The following is a 22404-nucleotide window of genomic DNA, read 5'->3' on the forward strand; positions in this document are numbered from 1 at the left end:
ATTCCCTTCCATCCAACATCTTCTTCTCTCATACCATCACCTGTTCCAGACCCTTTCACGACTACTTCCACCACGCCAAGTGGTCCACCGTATTACACTACCACCTTCCACGACCCCAATAAACGTCAGACCTTACAGGTACCCACACTTTCAAAAGAATGAAATCGAGAGACAAGTTTCTGATCTTCTCTCAGCTGGCCTCATACGACCCTGCTCCAGTCCATACTCATCGCCGGTACTCCTGGTGAAGAAGAAAGATGGCACATGGAGACTATGTGTCGACTACAGGGCACTCAATGCAGTCACCATTCGTGATCATTTTCCTATACCAACGATTGATGAGCTATTAGATGAACTAGGACAGGCCACCTGGTTCTCCAAGCTAGATCTCCAGCAGGGCTTCCACCAAATTCTGATGCATGAGGCAGACGTGGAGAAAACCACTTTTCGGACGCATAACGGCCACTTTGAATATCTAGTGATGCCCTTCGGGCTTAGCAATGCCCCATCAACTTTTCAATCCGCCATGAACCACCTCCTGCAACCTTTTTTACGTAGATTCGTCACAGTATTTTTCGATGACATTCTAGTCTATAGCAGCTCCCTGTCATCCTATATTCAACATCTAGAGGCTATCTTTGAAATGCCGCAAAATGGTGAGTTTTACCTCAAAAAATCCAAATGTCTATTTGCGCAAGAGACTATCGAATACCTCGGGCATGTCGTTTCGAGTAAGGGAGTCAACCCGGAACCCTCGAAAATCCAAGCTATGGTGCAATGGCCAACTCCGAGGACAGTCAGGGAGTTACGCGCCTTCTTAGGACTCACTGGATTCTACAGGAAGTTCATAAAAGGGTATGCCGCCATTGCAGCTCCCCTCACGAGCTTACTCTGCAAGGATGCATTCACATGGACAACTGAATCTCAAGAAGCTTTCACCCAGCTCAAGTCTGCCATGACAAACGCCCCTGTATTAGCCCTATCCAACTTCTTCGAACCATTCGTGATCGAAATTGATGCCTCCGCGATGGCTATCGGCACAGTCCTTACACAAAATGGGCACCCTTTAGCATACTTCAGCAAGGGTCTCAGCCCTCGAATAACCCAAGCATCCACATACATTTGCAAACTCCACGCCATTGTTGCAGCTGTGCAGAAATGGAGACAATACCTCTTGGGTCGTCCGTTCACGATCCTCACTGACCATAAGAGCATTCGCGAGCTGATGACACAAATAATCCAGACTCCAGAGCAGCATTATTATCTTTCCAAGTTATTAGGATATGATTACTCCATCCAATATAAAGCGGGAGCAACCAACGTGGTGGCCGATGCTCTTTCTCGAGCTCCACCACCCACGGGGCAACTACTAATCCTCTCAGTCCCTCAGCTGGATTTCCTTAGCAATATACGAAAGTCATTGGAGTCTACTTTGGAGTTTCAACAACTCACGCGTTCGATCCAATCCAATCCAGCAAACCACCCAGGTTATACTCTCTGCAACAACTTAATCTTGTTTAAGGGAAGAATATGGTTGCACAGTGACAACCCTGCATCCCTAGCTTGTTATCTGAATATCATGCAACTCCATTGGGTGGCCATCTCGGCGTAGCCAAAACTACCCATCGAATCCAATCCAGTTTCTTCTGGATGAGCCTTAAGAACGACGTTCGACGCTTCATTAAGGAATGCTCCGTATGTCAGCAAAATAAGAATTCATCCAAACGTCCGGCGGGCCTTCTCCAGCCATTATCGATACCAACGGGGGTGTGGGAAGACCTATCTATGGACTTCATCACACACCTACCCCCCTCCAATGGCTTCACAGTCATATTTGTCGTGGTCGATAGATACTCAAAGGGGGTACACTTAGGGGCATTACCAACCGGCTTCACCGCGTTCAAAGTAGCGAACATATTTTTGGATATCATATGCAAACTACATGGGTTCCCGAGAAGCATCATGTCTGACCATGATCCAATTTTCTTGAGCAGCTTCTGGCGTGAATTGTTCAGGCTTTCCGGCACCCAACTACGACTAAGCACCGCCTATCACCCCCAGTCGGACGGGCAAACAGAGGTGATGAATAGAGTCCTCGAACAATATCTCTGATGCTTTGTTCACTCCCAACCTACGGCATGGTTCAGTTACTTGGCCCTCGCGGAGTGGTGCTACAACACCTCCCTACACTCAAGCATTGGGCTGACACCATTCGAGAATCTACGGCAAACCCCCACCTGTTGTACGTGATTACCTTGCAAACGCGACCAACAATGAAGCTGCCCAGTCCCTGCTCGAGTCCCGACAAACACTCCACTCCAGGCTCTAGAAGAAGTTACAGAAAGCTCAGACCACCATGAAACGTTATGCTGATTCCAAGCGTGATGATGTTTCCTTCTCGGTGGGACAATGGGTCTACGTAAAGCTACGTCCCGGCCGACACCACCCCAAGCTTTCCAAACATTTTTTCGAACCCTTCCAGATCGAAGAACGTATTGGTACCGTCGCATACCGGCTGCGTCTTCCACCTGACTCTTAGGTTCACCCCGTTTTCCACTGTTCTCTTCTTTGTGCTCATCACAGACCCCAGCCTCTTTCCACAGATACTTGGCCCTTGGGAACTCTTACTCAGCAACCCTTACGACGACCACTATGCTTCCTCGATACAAAAATGGATGACTCCATAGATCCCCCAACCCAGCTGGTGCTCACGTAGTGGGTCGGAGAGCCACCGGAGGACACCTCATGGGAACCGTGGCTTTCCCTTTGCGAGGCTTACCACCTTGAGGACAAGGTGAATTTGGGAGAGGGAGGTATTGTTAGTAACTCAGCCTAGGCACGACCCACACCCACCAGACTCAGACCAGCTCGAGTCAAGTCAGCACCAATACACTTGAAAGACTATCACGTTGATAACGTGCATGGACCACCATGAAGGCCTCGAGTGCAACCAGGACCGTTAGGGCACACACGAGTCATTCATTTCAACACGTGCTCGAATTTGTTAGGCCTAATAGAATTTGTTATGCAGTTACGTAGCATGGCTATAAATACTGAAATATGTGTAATAACAGGCATGTAAGTACACTTTAGTCACTAATAAAGGAGTTTCCCCTTCCTCGAATAAGGGTGTGAGTGCCACTATGTTCTTGTCTCTCTCTCCCCATCCCCTTCCCACGTCCAGGACCCTAACAATGGTTGTCATGGAGAGGTTCAGCTTGAAGGCGATGCTGGGCACTGTGGAGAGGTTCCGGGTGACACACGTTACAGTGGTGCTGGCGCTGGTGGTGGCTGTCACGAAAGACCATGTCACTGATGGGTACGATTTGACGTCGCTGGAAGCGATCATTTGCGGTGGGTCTCGGCTGAGGAAGGAAACCCAAGAGGCTTTCAAAGCTGTGTTGCCCAATGTCCTCGTCATCCAGGTTGGTTTACTTTCCTAAACCACATAATAAAACATTCTTAAAAGAATTATTTATTATGAATAGGCTTAATTAAATTTTACTGTCAAACATTTTTTATTTTGTAAATTTTATCATTTAAATTCTATTTTTATACCCTTTATCACTCAACTTTTATAATTTTATAAATTTTATTACTTAATTCTTTTTTTTAAATTTCATCATCTAACTTTTAATATTTATCAAATTTTATTATTTAAATTTATGTAAAAAATTATTTTTTAGACTTTTATATCAATTATGCTTATAACTTATGTATAAGGTTATTTTTTTACATAAGTTATAATTATAATTGATGTCAAAAATTAAAATCATTTATCTTTTATCCGTTATGATAAAATATGGAAAAATTAAAATCTTGAGCGATAAAATGCGAAAAAAATTAAAAATAAAATTTAAATGATAAAATTTGTAAAAATAAAACTTAAATAATAAAATTTGTAAAACAATAAAGTGGTAAAATTTACTATTAAATCTTATGAGTATGCAAATGCATTCATTATTACCTGCTGTTTGTGAAAGGAAATGAGGATAACTAAGGCAATTATTTTTCTTAAAAAAAAGTCTATTACTCATACACTTATAGATAAAAAAAAGTTTAAACGGTTAATTAATAAAAAATATTAATATGAATTTCTGTCATAAAAAATAAGAATAAATAAAAATAGGAATTTTGAGATATTTATTATATAAAATAATTATTTTATTATATATTAATTGTGGACTTAATGACAATTTAAAAGTTGTCGGGTGGTCTTCTCGGGTGGTCTTATACTTGGCATGATTAATTAAGTTTGTCTTGAGTCAAAAATACATATATTTTATATATAATTTTTTTATCGTAAGTAAATAAAAAAATATTATAAAAGATCAAAGAAATTGTCATCCATAGCAATTTTAAGTAAATTATTCTGTGTAACATTGAAATTTCGTGAAATTACACCAATTGTTCTTGGGTATGGGTTAAGAAATTAACAAGAAAAAAATTTATTGTGATAAAAATTATATTGAGTATTATTCATAACTTTTTTTATATATTTTCTTATAATTTACATAATAAATATTTTTTCTTTTTAATTCCTTAATAATATTCTAATGACATTGATTAAGAAGACCCTTGAAAAAATATTTATTCACATCCCTTTTATACATTAGACTAACTCTCCTTAAACTGTTTGAAAAACATTATGCATGCTTCCTTCTAAAAAAGATTGGTGTAAATATTAAAAAAAATAGAGAGGATTTGTGTAATTTTATGAAACTTTTAAAGGATGATTAATGTAATTTATTCATCAATTTTTATTAGTTAATAATAATAAAAATGACTTGTTCAATATATTTATTATTTATTTTAGGCACACTACCTGTATTTCATTGTAATTTTTTTAATGTAAATAATCGACATTTAATATGCTTGAGGTGTACATGGTGCAAATAAAGAGAATAGAAATAAAAAGTAGTAATTAAGAAAATAACATAATAGGTCCTTTAAAAAATAGAAAATAATATAATAGGAGAAAAATAGCATTTTTTATCTTCTATTTTTAATTTAGATTTTGAATTAGTCTTCTAACTTCTTTTATACTCCAAATTAGATCCTTTGACCTTTAAATTTTACACTATCCAAATGAATCATCAATGACTATTTCAAATTCTCTCTTTTTCTTTTGTCAAAACATTAATTTTTTCTTTTTAAATTATACCAAAAATATCATCCAGCTAGAGATAGGTTTTTTCGAGCTATGGCTACATCATCATTTAAGATGATTTTTTAATAATAATATAAAAAGTGGTGCTCAAGCAGTTTATCCATGAGAATTAAAGATCTTAGAAAATTTACAACAACTCATATATCCCTTACTCATCTTTATTTATTCAACCAACTTAATTAGACCACATCATATTAGTCAACTGATATGAGACCTCCTTAGTCCAGTCTTTGCCTTTTAACATAAAATAAAAAGCCGAAGAGGCTAAAGTTTTAGCTATCTAACTCTAATCTTCCATAAAAAAAATGCTGTCTATTTTCCAATCTGTTTTTGTAAAGATAAACTCCTTTTTTAATGGAAGATAAATAGATCTAATCTTCCAATCTATTTGGGTAAAGTGTGAGCTGTTTATTTAAGGAAGCTGAGTGATGCAAATCTCCGACCTTGCTTCAATTTGGACCAATTCTAGGTTGGATCTAGGTTAATTGGAATTTGCACATCAATTAAACCATAAACGTATCGTTAAATTTTATACGTATCTTACCCTATAAAACTCGGATTGGAATGGTTCCAAAACAAGGTAAAAAAAGATGTTCTCAAACATAATTTAGGCACAAGAAACACCGAAAAAGGATAAGTATAAAGAGAGATATATAAATAAAAAATTTGAACATAATTATAGAATTAACAATACGAAAATTAAACAAGAAAATAAAAAATATGAAAGGAAAAATAAGATAGATATCACAAACAATGATGTTTGATAAACCTTGAGGATCGTCAGTGGCGGACCTACATGGCTGTGAGGGTGTGCACTTGCATCCCCTCATTTTTTAAAATTCATCAAATTTGTAAATAAAATCTTATATTTTTATATTTTATTTTATTTATATTTATATAATTGAATCTATTGATTTTATTTTTTATGATTTATACCCACTGACTTAGGATCTTGGATTCGTCAATGAGGATCGTACTAAAAATTGAATAATTCTTGATAAGATCAATTGATTTAAGAAAGAATCCTAACATAAACAATTCTCATGCATTAATGATAAAATTCAACCAACAAAAGCTCATGTCTATTCACTTCAAAAGTGATTTATACAAATCAGTTATCAATGCATTTAGTAGAAAATAAAAAGAAAAATAAAATTTTAATATTGTAAGTATAACTAAAATAAATAAGCTTGAGATCTAGGTGTCAAAACTAGTTTATATCCCTTAAATTTATTAATTATTTAATTAACTTTTTTTTTACTCTTTTGTTTTGCCTCTATCCTCGTCTCTTTCTTGATGTTGGAACTCATGTCCATCGGACTGTTGCACCGACGCCTCCAACTTCAAATACTCCCTCCTCTTCCTTTCTTTGTCTCTCTCTTTCATTTTGTAGAACACAACAGTGAAGCAATTAAGCAAACCGCGAGAACGCTAAAAGTAAAAAAAAAAAAAAAACTAAGCTGTAGTCCCTCATTTATTTGTCTTTAACGATTGTAATTCCTAAAATAAATTGAAGTCATCAAGTGCTGAGGTGTTTAATGGAGGTACACGTTGATATTGCACTCATGGATGCCTTTCTGTGATGTGTGGTCCATGTGACCTATGTCAATTGTATGCGCAAATGTCTGGATGTCATGTGACAGTTGCATGAATTTGTGACATATCAAGTGTTATTTGTATTCCTCTAAACATTTTTTCATCAGAAAAAAAATGATATTTTAATTTTAATCCCTATAAATGATTATTTTTTAATTTTAATCTCCTTATAATTTAACTTTCAATTTTATTCCTTAATTTCTTTTATCTTATTTTGATTAGCTTTAGATCTCTAATCTCTTCATTTACTTACCTTCACCTCATTAACATCATATGATATGGTTCAAAACATCCAAGGTACATTCTTTTACATATTCCTTGGATAGACCATTTTGCATTCTAACATTAAATTTTTGTTTTTACATCATATAATTAATTTTATCAATCACTTATATCTCCTTTTTTTCCTATTATTACGAGGATGAATTTGATAGAAAAGAAATAAGATGAAAAGGAAGAAAAATTTTAAAAAATTAATATGAATAGCATACTTTCACTACTTTACTTTAATTCGAACATATATTTTTTATTTATTTTTCTTTCCTTTTTTTTTTCATTCTACCAAACTCATTCTCTCAAGGTGTCGGTGTCTTGCACCTTTGGGTGTTTAAGAATTATTTTCCAAAAATTGTCAATCTGCTAGAGGACACAAATATATCAATCGATCAGCAAAGTAGGTGGTTGATGCTGGCCATGAGAAAATAGAAGGCTCGGCAAAAGTACAATTAAATATAACATTTGTTTGATATAAACAAAACAAGAAAATAAACAAACACTTGACGTTTACGTAAGTGTACAACAAATTGAAAAGGGATTGTAAATAATACTCCGAATATCACTATTCACATCTTAGCATTAAATTCAACAAAGCGTAAGCATTGTTATCTTGAATACTGGGGGTTGCACATCAGAGGTCTGTTATGGTACCAAAGGCACATGAATTAATGTTAGAGGGACTGGTTGTCTAGTATTAAACGATAGGCAAAAGTACTAGAACGGGGTAATTTTTTTAATTTATAGGATAAATTTTAGATTAATATTATGATGGGATAAGTCATAATGAATGTTAAGAATTTCTCAAATAAAGTTATACTATTTATTATGATTTTTTTTATTGAAGGCAATAAAATATTTGACGACTTTAATTTTTTTTAATTATGACTTTAAAATTGTAAGAATTGTCTTTTACGATTTCAAAGTTCTAAAATATATTTTTTTTAATTTTTTTATTGAATCTGTAAATGAATTTAGACTTCAAATATTTTTTTGCGTTTATTTTTTAAAAAAATTGTAAATAATTTTTAATTTAATTATTTAATAAATAAATGTATTTTTACTTTTTTTTAGTTTTATTTAATATATTTTCTATATTTAATATTTTTTATATTTCTTCATTTGGTTTTATTTAATATTTTCTTAATTTTTGGTATACTATTTTATTTAGTATATTTTTTATATTTAATATCTTCTATATTTTTTATATGACTTTGTTTAATATTATCTATATTTTTTTATATTGTTTTATTTATATTTTTTACTAATGTTAAAGATTATTTTTTTTATAAATTAAAAAAATAATACAAAATACTTAAATTTAAATAAAAATATTAAAATGTATTAGATGTTTGTTTAACAAAAATATTAAATATTAAATATTTTTATTTAAATTTAACTCTTTTGCATTACCTTTTTAATATACAAAACAAATAATAATGCTTAACATTAGTTAAAATAATATAGAAAATATATTAAATAAAACAATATACAAAAATATAAAAATGTTAAAGAAAATCATATAAAAAATATTAAATAAAACTAAAAAGGTAAAAAATACATTTATTTATCAAATAATTAGATTAAAAAATTATTTACAATTTTTTTAAAAAAAATTAACATAAAAAATTTGAAGTCATAAATTCATTTACGGCTTCAATAAAAAAACTTTAAAAAATTATACTTTAAGACTTTAAAATTATAAAAAAAAAAAAACTTTTATAACTTTAAAGTTGTAATTAAAAAAAATTAAAATTGTAACATATGTTTTAACTTTTAATTTAGAACTCATATATCTTTTACAACTTATTTCCATTAGGGTATTAATTTGAAATTTATTCCCAAACGGTAAATGAAAAAAAAAAAAAAAATTACCTCCTTCTCATACTTTTGCCTAAATGATCAACTATAAATGATTGCATATACCTATATCGAAAGTTAATTAAGGAGACAAAATAAGTAGAAATGAGTTGTACGTAAGACATTGAGATATATACTGTACTCTTGTTTTGATATTTTAGATATGAGTATCATTATTCCTATAAAGTCCGTGACCCCAAATATGAGCTTGAACCTGTCAAAATAAAGTAATGTCTAAAATTCAATTTTCTGAAGACGAGATAAACCTGAACAAAATAAGCGTTACACATACAGTATCTTATAAGTAGTTAGTACAGTAGTAGTTAATCACTCTGTCGTATAAAACTGACAAATCATCACAAATGAGAGGAACTATCAAGTGGTCCATTGTAATAAAAACAGAATCTAAAATGGTCGCCAAACAAAACACCGTGATATATAATGGAAAATCGTAAAATGGAATTCCTTACATTCAAGGCAACAAATTCCAGGAGCAAAACAGATCATTAAACAAATGAGTATGGATTCAAACACTTACCAACTAAAGTGTTACAAATAGTTTTCATGGCAACAAAATATTTCTCCCTTTTCACCTGTCTACCTAACCTTTCATTTTTAAATAAGTTTAAATATATTTTTAGTTTTTTTAATTTAATATTTTTTTAATTTTTGTTTTTGATTTTTTTTATTTTAGTTTCTTTAAAGTATGTTTATTTTATTTTTAGTCTTTAAAATATCTTAGATAATATTTTTTTACTGTTCAAAATATTTTTTTTATTATTCAAAGTGTTATTTAAAATATTTTTAAAATAAAAAAACAAAACAAACACATTTTTACAAAAGATTAAAATAAATTATTTTACATAAATAAAAATAAAAACATTAAATTACAAGAAAAAATATATTTAAACATTTTAAACATCCCACATCTAGTATTCTTCGGTAATGTCCAAGTCTAATATTCTAATGTCTATCCTTATCACTCGCGGACAGGAACAATAATGCTCTCTAATATTTCTCCTTTTTAATACACCCTTTTCTCATTGCATCCTTTTACTATGAGTTTTATAATCATTTTAATAAGATCATAATCTAGCTTAACCAGTCTGAGAAAAAAATTTATCGTCGTGTCTACAGTGAGTCTATACAACTTGAATAGATTGATTCGTATACTTATGGTACTTAGACAACAATTAATAAGATAATAGTGATAGCAAGAAATACTTTCATCAATCAAATTAAGCACTCGCTTACACATGAATAAGAGAACAAGAATAAGCTCACTGCTCACCCCATATAGACCCAAAAAGCGGTTTCAACCGCGCTTCTAGAACCTTTCACAGCCTCAAGCCACCATTCCTCCGAACGCCACTGTCTCCGCCGCAACCTAAGCCCTCTCCCTCCGTCTTAACTCGCTGCAGTCGGACTTGATCACCGCCATTATCGATGCCACCACCGGCCACTGCCTTTCCTACAACGAGATCATCCACCGCGTCGAAACCCTAGCCACCAACCTCACCACCGTCGTTAAACTCTCCAAAGGCGATACTGTGCGCGTTCTCTCCTCAAACCTAATCCAAATTCTGATCCTCTACTTCCCACTCCTTTCTCTCGGCGTGATCCTCTCCCTGGCGAACCCTCTCTCCACGCGCTTCGAGCTCACGCACCTCTTCAACATAAGCGATCCATCAATCATCTTTGCAGTAACTTCATTCGTTGAAAACACACATGACTTTCATGTTAGAATCGTGGTCCTTGACTCGCCCGAGTTCGACTCGCTCACGAAGACTCAGATTCAGATACATCCTCCGAGTCCACTCGTTTCCCTAGCAGGAGTGAATCAGTCTGACGTGGCAGTGATTCTTTACTTCTCGGGAACCACGGGGACGGTGAAGGGTGTGATGCTCACGCACCGTAACTAAATGGCGTTACAACGCCGTTCGCGCGAAGAGGAAGGAGCCTGTGGTGTTCCTCGGCCAAAAGTTTAAATTAATACTCCGAAAAACATAAGTAATAACAAATGTTACCACTTTGAAATCATCTATTAGGATTTTTTATTTTACATTGAAGTCGTTAAAAATTTTATGAATTTAATCTTTTATTTATTTTTTAAATATGTCTATAAAGTCGTAGGAGTTTTATTTTCACAACTTTAAAGTTGTAAAATTAATTTTTTTATTAAAATCGTAAATTATTTTACTACTTCAATATTTTTATACGTATTTTTTAAAAATCGTAAACTATTTTTTATTTAATTATTTAATAAATTAATGTATGCTTTATTTTTCTTTTTTTAATTTTATTTAATTTTTTTCTATATTTTTATATGATTTTATTTTATTTTTTATATTGTTTTATTTAATATATTTTCTATATTTTTACTAATGCTAAAGATTATTATTTATTTTATAAATTAAAAAATAATATAAAAGACTTAAATTTAAATAAAAATATTAAAATGTAATACATATTTATTTAGCAAAAATATTAAAATATTTTATTATTAATATTAACAAATAATATCAACTTATAATTTATCAAATAGTATTAATAACTCATAATTTACAAAAACAAATAATAATGTTTAATATTAATAAAAAAATATAAAAAATATTATATAAAACTAAATATATATATAAATATATATATATATATATTAATTCATAAAATAATCAGAATAAAAAATTATTTATAATTTAAAAAAATACATTACATAAAAAATTAAATTCGTAAAATAATTTATGACTTCAATTAAAAAATAAAAAATTATAACTTTAAAGTTATATGAAAAAAACTCTTACGACTTTAAAGTCATATCTAAAAAAAATAAAAAATGAAACTGATAAAACTTTTACAACTTCAATGTAAAAAAAAAAAAAAAAAAAAGTCGTAACATATGTTATATCACTTTCAGAAGTCATAACTTATTGTTTTGGAGTATTAATTTAAATTTTACCTCCAAGTGATCGTTTGGTTGTGTTTCTCATTACGTTGTTGTTTTTTCACGTATACGGGTGCTTGTTAGTTTTGAGGGCTATGGTTATGTCAGACACGGTGGTGGCTATGGAAAGGTTCAGTTTGAAGGGGATTCTGAGCGTCGTGGAGAGGTTCCTAGTGACTAACCTCGCGGTGGTCCTCACGCTAGTGGTGATTAACAAAAGACGGCGTCATCGACGGGTATGATTTGAGGTCGTTGGTAGGAATAGCATGTAGTGGGGCTCCTCTGGGAAAGGAAACTGCTTGAGATTTCAAAGCTACTTTCCCCAACATCGTGATCATTCAGGTTTGACTACGTAAGTCATAATAGCAAAAAAAAATAGAATTATTGATAAATATGAAGAATAAAAAAGTAGTGTTTTTCTAGTACGATTTAATTATTCCGAAATCGAGCAACTACAGTGAGGTATGTGTAAAAGTTGTTTTCTCACACAAAGGGTGTTCATGAGATGAGATGAAAAACAAAAATAAAAAGAGAGAATAGTATGAAAAAATCTTACTATTTTTTTTGCATTAGAGCATTTTTAGTGGGAGATCTCAAATTAGGATCTTAGACTATTTTTTTTTTTTTTGAATCCTATAGTATCACAGGTAAGATTAAAGATCTTTTAAAATTTCTCTCATTTTTTCCTTTAGTGGTAGATCTTATTTTGAAATCTTAGATAACTTTTAATAGGTTACACATGAATCTCACTTTTAAATATTTTATTTAAATATTTATTAAATTAAATATTTTTTTTCTTTTCACCTTCACCCTTATTTTTTTCCCAACACCAATGCCCTTTCCTCTTTCCCTCTGCTCCTCTTTTCCCCTATGTTCCTTCCCCTTCCCCTTTGGCCCTCCCTTCCCCTCTTCCTTCGCCCTTAACTACCACGACCCCTTCCCCTTCCTCCATCCCCAACCACCACGAGCCCCCATTTTCTTTTCTCTTCTTTGCACATCTCAGGACCACTACTGCACTTCCCTTGATGATGTCGCACACAGCTCAATGCTGGTAAGGGCCATCACTCCTACCTCAGTGCCACCACGACCTACATGTTTTATTTCTTCTTTCCCTTTTCTTTTCTCTTCATGTTTTGTTTCTTCTTCTCCTTATGTTAGGACTTTTGGCAAGCATATCAATTGTTGTAGGTTTTACATTTATAAAAGAGTTTATCTCCACAAAGACTTGAGTTTACTTAATTCATTAGAATAAAGGTTATCAGTTCAAATAGTTTATGTATAAATTTAATCAAATGTCATTGGTTTTGGTTTGATTAGCTAAAGACAACTTAAAGTAAAAGAATAGTGAAAATAATGGAATCACGGAAATAACAGAAATACGAAAATAACTAAATTCAATGCGTCGGAAATACGTAAATTACGAAAATAATAATAACAACATAAAATTAATTCAAGAAAATATAGGATTGGATTTCATCGTTCATACCCTTAGTATCCTAATAAGATAAACATCTAAGAATCATTTTTCAACATTACTGATGCACACATTAAGTTATCCCAAGTCGATCCCTCATACTTGGAACCTAAGAATATTTACTAAATATCGATCCCTCACATATACAGTAAATACTCCAACATTACAATTGTATTCTCGTGCTTTTTCCAATCAAAACGTTATGCTCTATTTCTAACAACGTAACGTAAAGAGTAAAATCTTTTAGTTCAAATTCTAAGATTAATTTCCAATCTCACTTAAAATCCAATTTCATGACACTAGTGATCAAATAAAATCAAGCATTACGAGTAAAATGAAATTACCAATAATGGGTAGAAAATATTTATACATGTATAATATCATAAGGGAAACATAAGGGTACAAAAATTACATCCAATCCTTAAGAAAAACTAATCATCATTGCACAGAGCACAAGACTAACAAGAGAAATGACGAAGGAAGTGATCCACGGTCAACACTCTACAGTGCCTCGGCTCCACTTTTCCTTTTCTCCTTCTTTTTCCTGGATCTCTCTCTCGTTTTTCTCTCTACTAAAGACTCTGCTAGATATTTTCTCCCTTCAACATGCATGACTATTTATAGAAAACAGCCTAGGAGAGCAGACAAATTCGCCCATGCGAGTTGCTTGCTTAGAGATGAAGTAGGATATTTAGCCCAGACGAGCTAGCTGCTAGTCTGGGCGAATTTGGGGTCAAAAATCTTTGTGAAAAGACCATTTTGTCCTTTCTTTTGGCTTTGTTTCTGGATTTAACAAACAACCATCAGAACCTACAAAATCATGGATGAATCTTTCATATTTAAACAACAACATTAGTATATGTACAATATATATAAACAACAAGATGTAAGGGTAGTTTATAAGAAAACTATTACAATCAAAAGATAAGTGCTAACAATTTAATCCCAAAAATAACTTAAATTTGGCACTTATCACCTTCTTATTGGTTCCCACCATTTGTTGTTAGGGAGAGAGAGAGTAAAAGAAATATTTTATTTTGATAAATGTGCAAATCTTTAGAGATCTTGTAAAAGATCTCATTCTCCATGTTGGAGATCTTGGCTTCCCCTTTAGTGGAAGATCTCTTGAAGACCAAATCTTGAGCTTAAAATCCTTGTTCAAGATATGTGGTTAAAGATGCTCTTAAACCATCCTATTCATTGGGAGAAGGAACCTACCTAATCTAGAATTCGGTCGGGAGGTAAGTAAAGTCAGACCATTAGTTTTGTCAAGAATCAAACTCGAATACTATCCAAACGATTCAACCTTAATTCGACACATTAATCATTTGCATGTAATCATTTGGTTCTAAAAAAAGAAGAATGAAGATAACAATTGATAGAATTAATAAAAAAATTTACAAATGATGTTTTTTCTTCTTTTTTATTCAAATGATGTGTGTGTATATTATATAGACTTAAATATATTTTTGTTCATGTATTTAACTTCTTTTTTTCATTTTCTTCTCTGCAAATATTTTTTTTTTGTTTTATTCCTTGCAAAATGTATTTGTTTTGTTTTTCTTCCTTAAGGTGCTTTAGATAGCGCTTTCAACGGTAAAAAAAATTATCTAAAATATTTTAAGGACAAAAAATAAAAAAATTATATTTTACTAGGACTAAAACGAAAAAATAAATTTTGCACGGACTAAAATGAAAAAAGCATTAAATTACAAGAACCAAATGTGTTTTTAAGTCTATTAGAGCATCTTTAATAGGAGTTCTTTTGTTGGGTTCTTGAGTTCAAGAACTTATATCCATCAAATCTATTACTATTTTTGTTCAAGAGTACTCTTCATGCTTGGAGATTAAGTTTTAGGGAAAGAATTTCCAATTACTCATTTTTTAAATAAAATATTATTTTTTATTGTTATTTGAGAAGAAAAAAATATACTTTATTTTTTTTTATAAGTAAAATTTAAGAACTCAAATTGAGTTTTACCACTAAAACAAAAAATGATAAAAATTCTTTCATCCTATATAATATCATAGGATACATAAAAAACAATTCAAAAATCTAAAGTGGATTCTTTTGCTAAACGTACTCTTATATACCGTGTGTGTGTAAGGGCGGGTATCAACAGTCCTCATATCAAATTAAAGTGGAAAAAATTGTATTATTATTATTATTATTATTATTATTATTATTATTATTATTATTATTATTATTATTATTATTATTATTATTATTATGTAAATAATGTAGGGATACGGTTTAACTGAGTCCGCGGTTACCCGAATCACTCCGGAGGAGGCTAATCGGGTGGGAGCAACAGGTAAACTGATACCAAGTATAGAAGCCAAAATTGTGAACCCGGAAACAGGGGAAGCCATGTTTCCTGGTGAACAAGGAGAATTATGGATCAAAGGACCTTATGTTATGAAAGGTAATTAACAATATTATTAATTAATTAAACATGATAGTTTAATGCAGGACCTTTGTTGGGTTTTCCATCAATTATATTATATTTTTTGTTTTGTAAAATTGAATTAATACATGATTTGTTTGTTGTCACACACAATGCATGGATGATGATGTTAGATCAGGTTATGCTGGTGACCCAAAAGCAACTTCAGAAACTTTGGTGGATGGGTGGTTAAGGACTGGTGACCTTTGTTATTTCGATAATGAAGGTTTCTTGTATGTTGTAGATAGATTGAAAGAGTTGATCAAATACAAGGGCTACCTGGTAATAACCTATTACTATTATTAAAATTTTGTAACATGTTGGTGAAATTCCTTATATGTTGCTTTAAGATCCGAATTAGAGTAAATGTTAAGGTAAGTGACATAAGTAAAACTTCAATTTTGATGGAAGAATTATCGGGTTCAATGCAACATAAAATGAGGCTAAAGTGAAAATTGAGAAAAATTTTATCTACTTAAAAAAAAATAGTAATATATGAGGTCTTTTAATTAACATGACCTTTTTTACTTTAAAAAACTAATAATAAATGTTGATAAACTTAAAAATCAACCTTTAATTGTTTTATCTTTTACCGATCCGAGCTAATTTACTTAAAGAAATGTCTAAATTTTGTGTTACAAATATTAATTGCCTAATTGGTATTTGTTATATTTGTCCCCTTGAAAACAATATTACTGTACATTTCAGGTTGCTCCGGCGGAGCTAGAAGAGTTGCTTCTATCTCATCCAGATATAAATGATGCTGCAGTTATTCCGTAAGATTCTAATCACCTAACCAACCAAAACTCTTTGTAATATTTTTTGGCTATGCAGAAATAATTTTATATAAACGGGCTGTTCAAGACAAAAATCTTTTGCTAAAACGCACAGGTTCAATTAATAAATGTACAAAATAAACACGATCCAGTTTCATAAATATAATTGCTCAACATTTTTTTTTTAAAAAAATACTTAAAACATATAAACATAAAAGGAAAATAACTCCTCCTTCCAAAATTAAATAACAAATATTCAAAATAAACATAATTTTCATAAATATAATTTGCTCAATTTTTAAAATATATATTTTACATAAATATGTTTTTTTATTTTTAAAAACCTGTGTTTGCTGAATATTAATATGCTATCATAAACAAACTTATTATTTGTAATGGGCAGTTAATTTAATCTAATCATATGTAGGAAGTGGGTCAAGTCCTCATCATCCCTCGTCACACCTCCTTCCTTTATCGTGCACCAAGTGCGATTCGTGTATTCTTAAGTCCAATCTGCAATTTCTCACATTTGAGGTCAACAAATTTGCGTTGATGTGTTGCTTTGTCCAATATTCTTTGATTTTGGAAATTGCTCATGAGTGTGAGATAAATCAATTGACACAACAGGAGAGAGTTGTAGAAGTTGAAAGGAAGTAAGAATCATAAATCTTAAGAAATTTTAAGGATTCTCTAAATTAATAATTATAGGAAAGTAATGAGATCTTGAAATATATGATTTTCATAAATAATAGATAAATAATGCGTATGTTTTTCATAGTGAATTTTTTTCGGTGTACTTTGATTTCTTGGAAAAGAAGAAAAATAAGATTTTGTTTCCTTAACTATTTTTTTGTTTCTATGTTCGTGATGACTAGGGGTTAGAGAAAACACTTTTCTATCATAAATGAGACATTGTTTCCCGTTAGAGTGTATTGATCCCTTTATAATCACTATTTCTATCAAGTAGGAATTATCTCTAGAAACTTTTCTTATTTAACCAAATTATAATTTAGTCTTTAATTATTTATTTATTTATTAGTCTTTACATAAGTCGCATGTCTCTCACATGAGACATTAATTTTAACATTCTCTTACTTAGTTCATGTGACATTTTCTAATATTATGGACTAAATAAATAAAAAGATTAAACTAACATAATGACTGAACCATTCTATACATTTGGTACAACATAATTTTATGATTAAGAATATGAACCAATTCGAATCATGACGGTTGTACATCACTTAATCGACATAATTCCCTCCATGTACTTCAAATTAGTCTTCTTAATATGACCATTAGTTAGGAGTACATAATTGATCCAACATAATGTCTTTATTCAAGTGAAAACCTGTTAACATTACTCTAATAGAAATATGAATGCAAACATAGAGAACAAGTAATTAGAAACATATCATAAATGAACTCAAAGTATTAATAAAATGCATAAGGTAAATTACACTTAATGATCATCAATAACAACAATGTTTATACTTTCAACATGTTCTATAAATGTCTTGGGCGGTAATCCCTTTGTCAATGGTCAACTATCATAAGGTTTGTGCTAATATGCTCTATTGACACTCTTTGTTTCTGAACTTCTTCCTTCACGGCAAAGTACTTCAATTCCATATGTGTAGCACCCTTAGAGTACTTGTTATTCTTAGAGAAAAATATTGTTGTGGAGTTATCACAATACATTTTCAGCGGCTTAGAAATACTATCGATAATTTCAAGCCCTGAAATAAAGTTCCATAGCCAATTAGCCTGCATTGTAGCCTCAAAACATGCTACAAATTCAACTTCCATGGTAGATGCAACAACAAATGATGCATATGAAATTGCTTCCATTTGTTTTCATTCCAGATCATTTCTAAGACATCGTGCAAGACTTAATTTGTCTCCTTTTTGAATTGGAACGGGTGATGCTAAATACTTTTCCATCCTGAATCTTTCTAGTACTTTATTGATATATGCTTTTTGAGACAAGCCTAACAATCCTCGCGATCTATTTTGGAGTATTTCTATCCCTATCACATAAGCTTGCCTCACCCATATCTTTCATTTCAAAGTTGCTAGAGAGAAACTTCTTAGTCTCATGAAGAAGACCAAGATCATTAGTTGCACACAAGATATCATCAACAAACGCCATGGGCACCTGGCCTACTACTTCATCAGGGTATCTGTTAATGACGTGTGAAGGTTATTAATTCTTTCTTAGATGACATATTAGTTTGCTCGTTTTCTTGCTTTCCTTTCGACATATATTAAAAAATAGTCTCCATAAGTACTTGTGAGAAAAAATAACAAGTTAAAAATTAACTTTTAAAAAAATTATAGATTTTTTTTATAAATTAAATTATGTATAAATTAATTTTAACATATGAAAAACTTACTCATTATTGTGCATGCTATTAAAGAGTTTTAAAAAATCAAGAGCTTTGAGGCAAATGATGGCACTTTCAGGTGGCAGCACGCTTATCGTGAAGCGATTCAATCCGGGACTCAAATCACTTGTCCCCAAATTTGTCTCTTTTCCTGTCCATCAATTTATATTATGTCACATCAATTAAAATTTTACATGTCAACTATGTTAAATTTTAATGTTTTTAAAGTGAGAAAAACAAATGCGTCTAATTCTCGTCTTTGCCTTCCTTTTTGTAAGTTTTACAAGCCACTTCACAAACTACTCTCATTTTTTAAACAAAAAGTCATTCTTGTTAGAATTATTGTCTCTTGCAAGACACATGTGATATATATATATATATATATATATATATATATATATATATATATATATATATATATATATATATATATATATATATAAGAATTAATAAATAAATAAATAATAACTAAATTATAATTAGGTTAAATAGAATTTTTTTTAGAGATAACAGTGATTTGATGGGAGTACTGGTTATATAAAGGAGTCAATATCCACTAACATGAAATAAGGTTCCCTTCTCGACAGAAAAGTGTCATCTCTAAACACTAACCATCATTGAACATAGAAAGACAAAAAGAATAGTCAAGCAAGAAAAATTTTATTTCTCTCATCTTCAAAGGAATCAAAGTACATCAGAGAAAAGTTTCATTGTGGAGAAAGGTTCGCACTGTTTATCAATTATTTGTTAGAATCATACATTTCAAGATCCTATTGATTTCCTATAATTGTTAGTCTAGGGAATCCTTAAGATTTACATGTGATATTAGAACATGTATTATCAAATTTATTATTCTCCAAGAATGATTTATTTTCTCCCAATTATGCATGAACCATAATTATCAAATTTGTGGAGACTCTATTTTTTTTAATATATGTCGAAAGGAAAGCAAGAAAACTAGCTAACTAATATGTTATCTAAGAAAGAATTAATAACCTTCACACGTCATTAACAGATACCCTGATGAAGTAGCAGGCCAGGTGCCCATGGCGTTTGTGGTAAGACAACCACAAAGTTTCCTTGACACAACAAAGGTTATTGATTTTGTTGCCAAACAAGTGCTTTAATTTCCCTTGTGCGTAATTAATTTCTTTTGTTCTTTTAGATTTTTAGTTTTACTCCACAATGATGCATTTCCCCTTCTTGTTTGAATGTTGAATGGAGCTAGCAACTACACATCAATATTATCATTTGGCATGTTTTTCTTGGTTGCAGGTTTCACCTTACAAGAAAATAAGGCGTGTAGCATTTGTTAATTCCATACCCAAGAATGATGCGGGAAAGATACTGAGGAAGGACTTAAAACTTGCCCTCTCTAGGTTGTAATGCTTCATTATTATTTTAAGTGGTGTTTGATTCAATCTTTTGCTCCAAATGTAAAAAAAAAAAAAAAAGAGCAATGTGTGTGTGTTCAATTTAAGAGTTTATATGTAAATACATTTCTTTTGAAAAATAGATTTTGGGCTTTTGCAAATGATGCATAGTATAGTAACGTCTCATCACATAATTTCTTTACATAAGGTTCTAAAATGTGTGGACATGAAGAGAAATTTAAATTTATGTCCACGGTCTTAATTTAACTTTGTTGAAAGAAGAATGACAAAGAATTATTCTTTGCTGATAGCTAGAATTTTGACAAATGTGTATCCTGAATTATCTAATGACATAAAAGTTTAGTCAAGCCATGAGTAAAGAGCAAATTGAGCAATGTAATCCACGTAGACTATTCACATAAAAAACCTAGTAATAAATATCCATTACTTATGTTAGATATTTCACAACCCATTACTCAATGATCCAAACATTTCTTGCGGTTTTAATGAAAACAAAAATATAAATTTATGTTAATCATTTTGTTGCATGTAAGTCAACAAGTTTAATGACTGGAAACAACACTAGGAGAGACCTATCCTTTATTGGATATCTCGTCTACTGGAAGCATGAAGTACTCGTCCAGTCCATTCAAACAACAAATGCAACAAACACTTTATTTGCATTATCTATTTATTCTAGTTTATAAGATTCTGTTTCAAAAGGAACATATCTATGAAACTATCTTTTATTTCCTTTTATATATTTAATAGTCATATTGAGTTATGTATGACAAATATGGAAAGTCCTGATCCTATCAGACAAAAATGCATAGTATTCGCTTAATTCAGGAAACAAGATCAATCTACACAACAGTCATAACATTCAATTTCAAAGATACTCTCCGTGATTACAAGCATCTCTACCTATAAATACAACATCAAAGATTGAAGAAAATTGATGAACGTACATAGAAAGACAAAAGTTGTGAAACAAGAAACGAGAGAAAAGAAAAAAACTTGTTGAGAAACACACTGAACTTAAGAGAGTTCATCATTTGTAGTATACAAAGTGTAGTCATTGATATAAACCTTATTATAAATCCACTATTTGAGTGTCGTAAAGAATCTTTGATTTAGGGGTGACTTAGTGACAAAGAAATACTTAGATGTTCTTAGATTCAGGAGGAGTCTAAGTGTTGTGCTATGAGTGGCCTTGAGAATACTTGTAAGCTAGAAGTGACACGAAAGAATACTTGTTGTAATCAAGGCTGATTAGTGGAATCCTTTACTGGTTGGTAAAAGAGAATTTGACGGAATTTAGGTTGAGTGAACCAGTATAAAACAAAATATTTATATTGTTCTTCGTTAACTTATTAAAGTATTTCATTGTCTGTTATTATAACATCTTCCATTGCAAAAATGTCTCATATTTTAACTAACACAATATTGAGTCCCTTTCTAGTGTGATTTGTTGTATATTTCAATTTAGTCAAATGCTATAGTTAAATTAAGAATCTTCATAATGGATATATTTATAATTCAAGGAGAATATTATAAATAATTAATTATTGTTAATCTATGACCACTTAGAGCACCTACTTATACAATGCCTGATTATTTAAGTGTGTTGTTTATCTTAATTTGTGAATCTTACAATTCCACATAGATTTAAGTATTTTACAAAAAAAAAAATTGCTCAAATGTTAAGATTGTTAAAGTGAGTGATTAACTTAATTTTGTGGGTCCTACAATGTTTTCAAATATATTATTTATTTATAAATTTGGTTAAGCAATAATGTTTGTATAAACAACTTCAGGATATTTGTTTCAATGGGAAAAAAAGTTAAACAACGTTACTTAGAGTTAAACAACTCATGTATGTATCCGCTCGGGAAATGCAAGCATTAATTAATTATTAAAACTATGAAATTATTGTATTTAAAATATTAGTTATTGGCAAAACACATATCAATAATCTAAGTAATATGTCAAAAGATTGTATTTGATAAGATACATATTGTACTCATATTTTATAAATAAAAATAAAAATAAAAACACATGAATAAGACAAATATATAATCCCAATAAATGATCCAAACATTTTTTA

At 31.0% G+C, this 22404-nt stretch overlaps 1 pseudogene; it reads left to right on the top strand.

The window, feature by feature from the left end:
- The first annotated feature begins 3194 nt into the window (after positions 1-3194).
- On the top strand, positions 3195-20335 carry LOC114398675 (annotated as a pseudogene).
- The last annotated feature ends 2069 nt before the right edge of the window (positions 20336-22404 follow it).

Source organism: Glycine soja, chromosome 19 (genome assembly GCF_004193775.1).
Source record: "Glycine soja cultivar W05 chromosome 19, ASM419377v2, whole genome shotgun sequence".
Classification (NCBI taxonomy): domain Eukaryota; kingdom Viridiplantae; phylum Streptophyta; class Magnoliopsida; order Fabales; family Fabaceae; genus Glycine; species Glycine soja.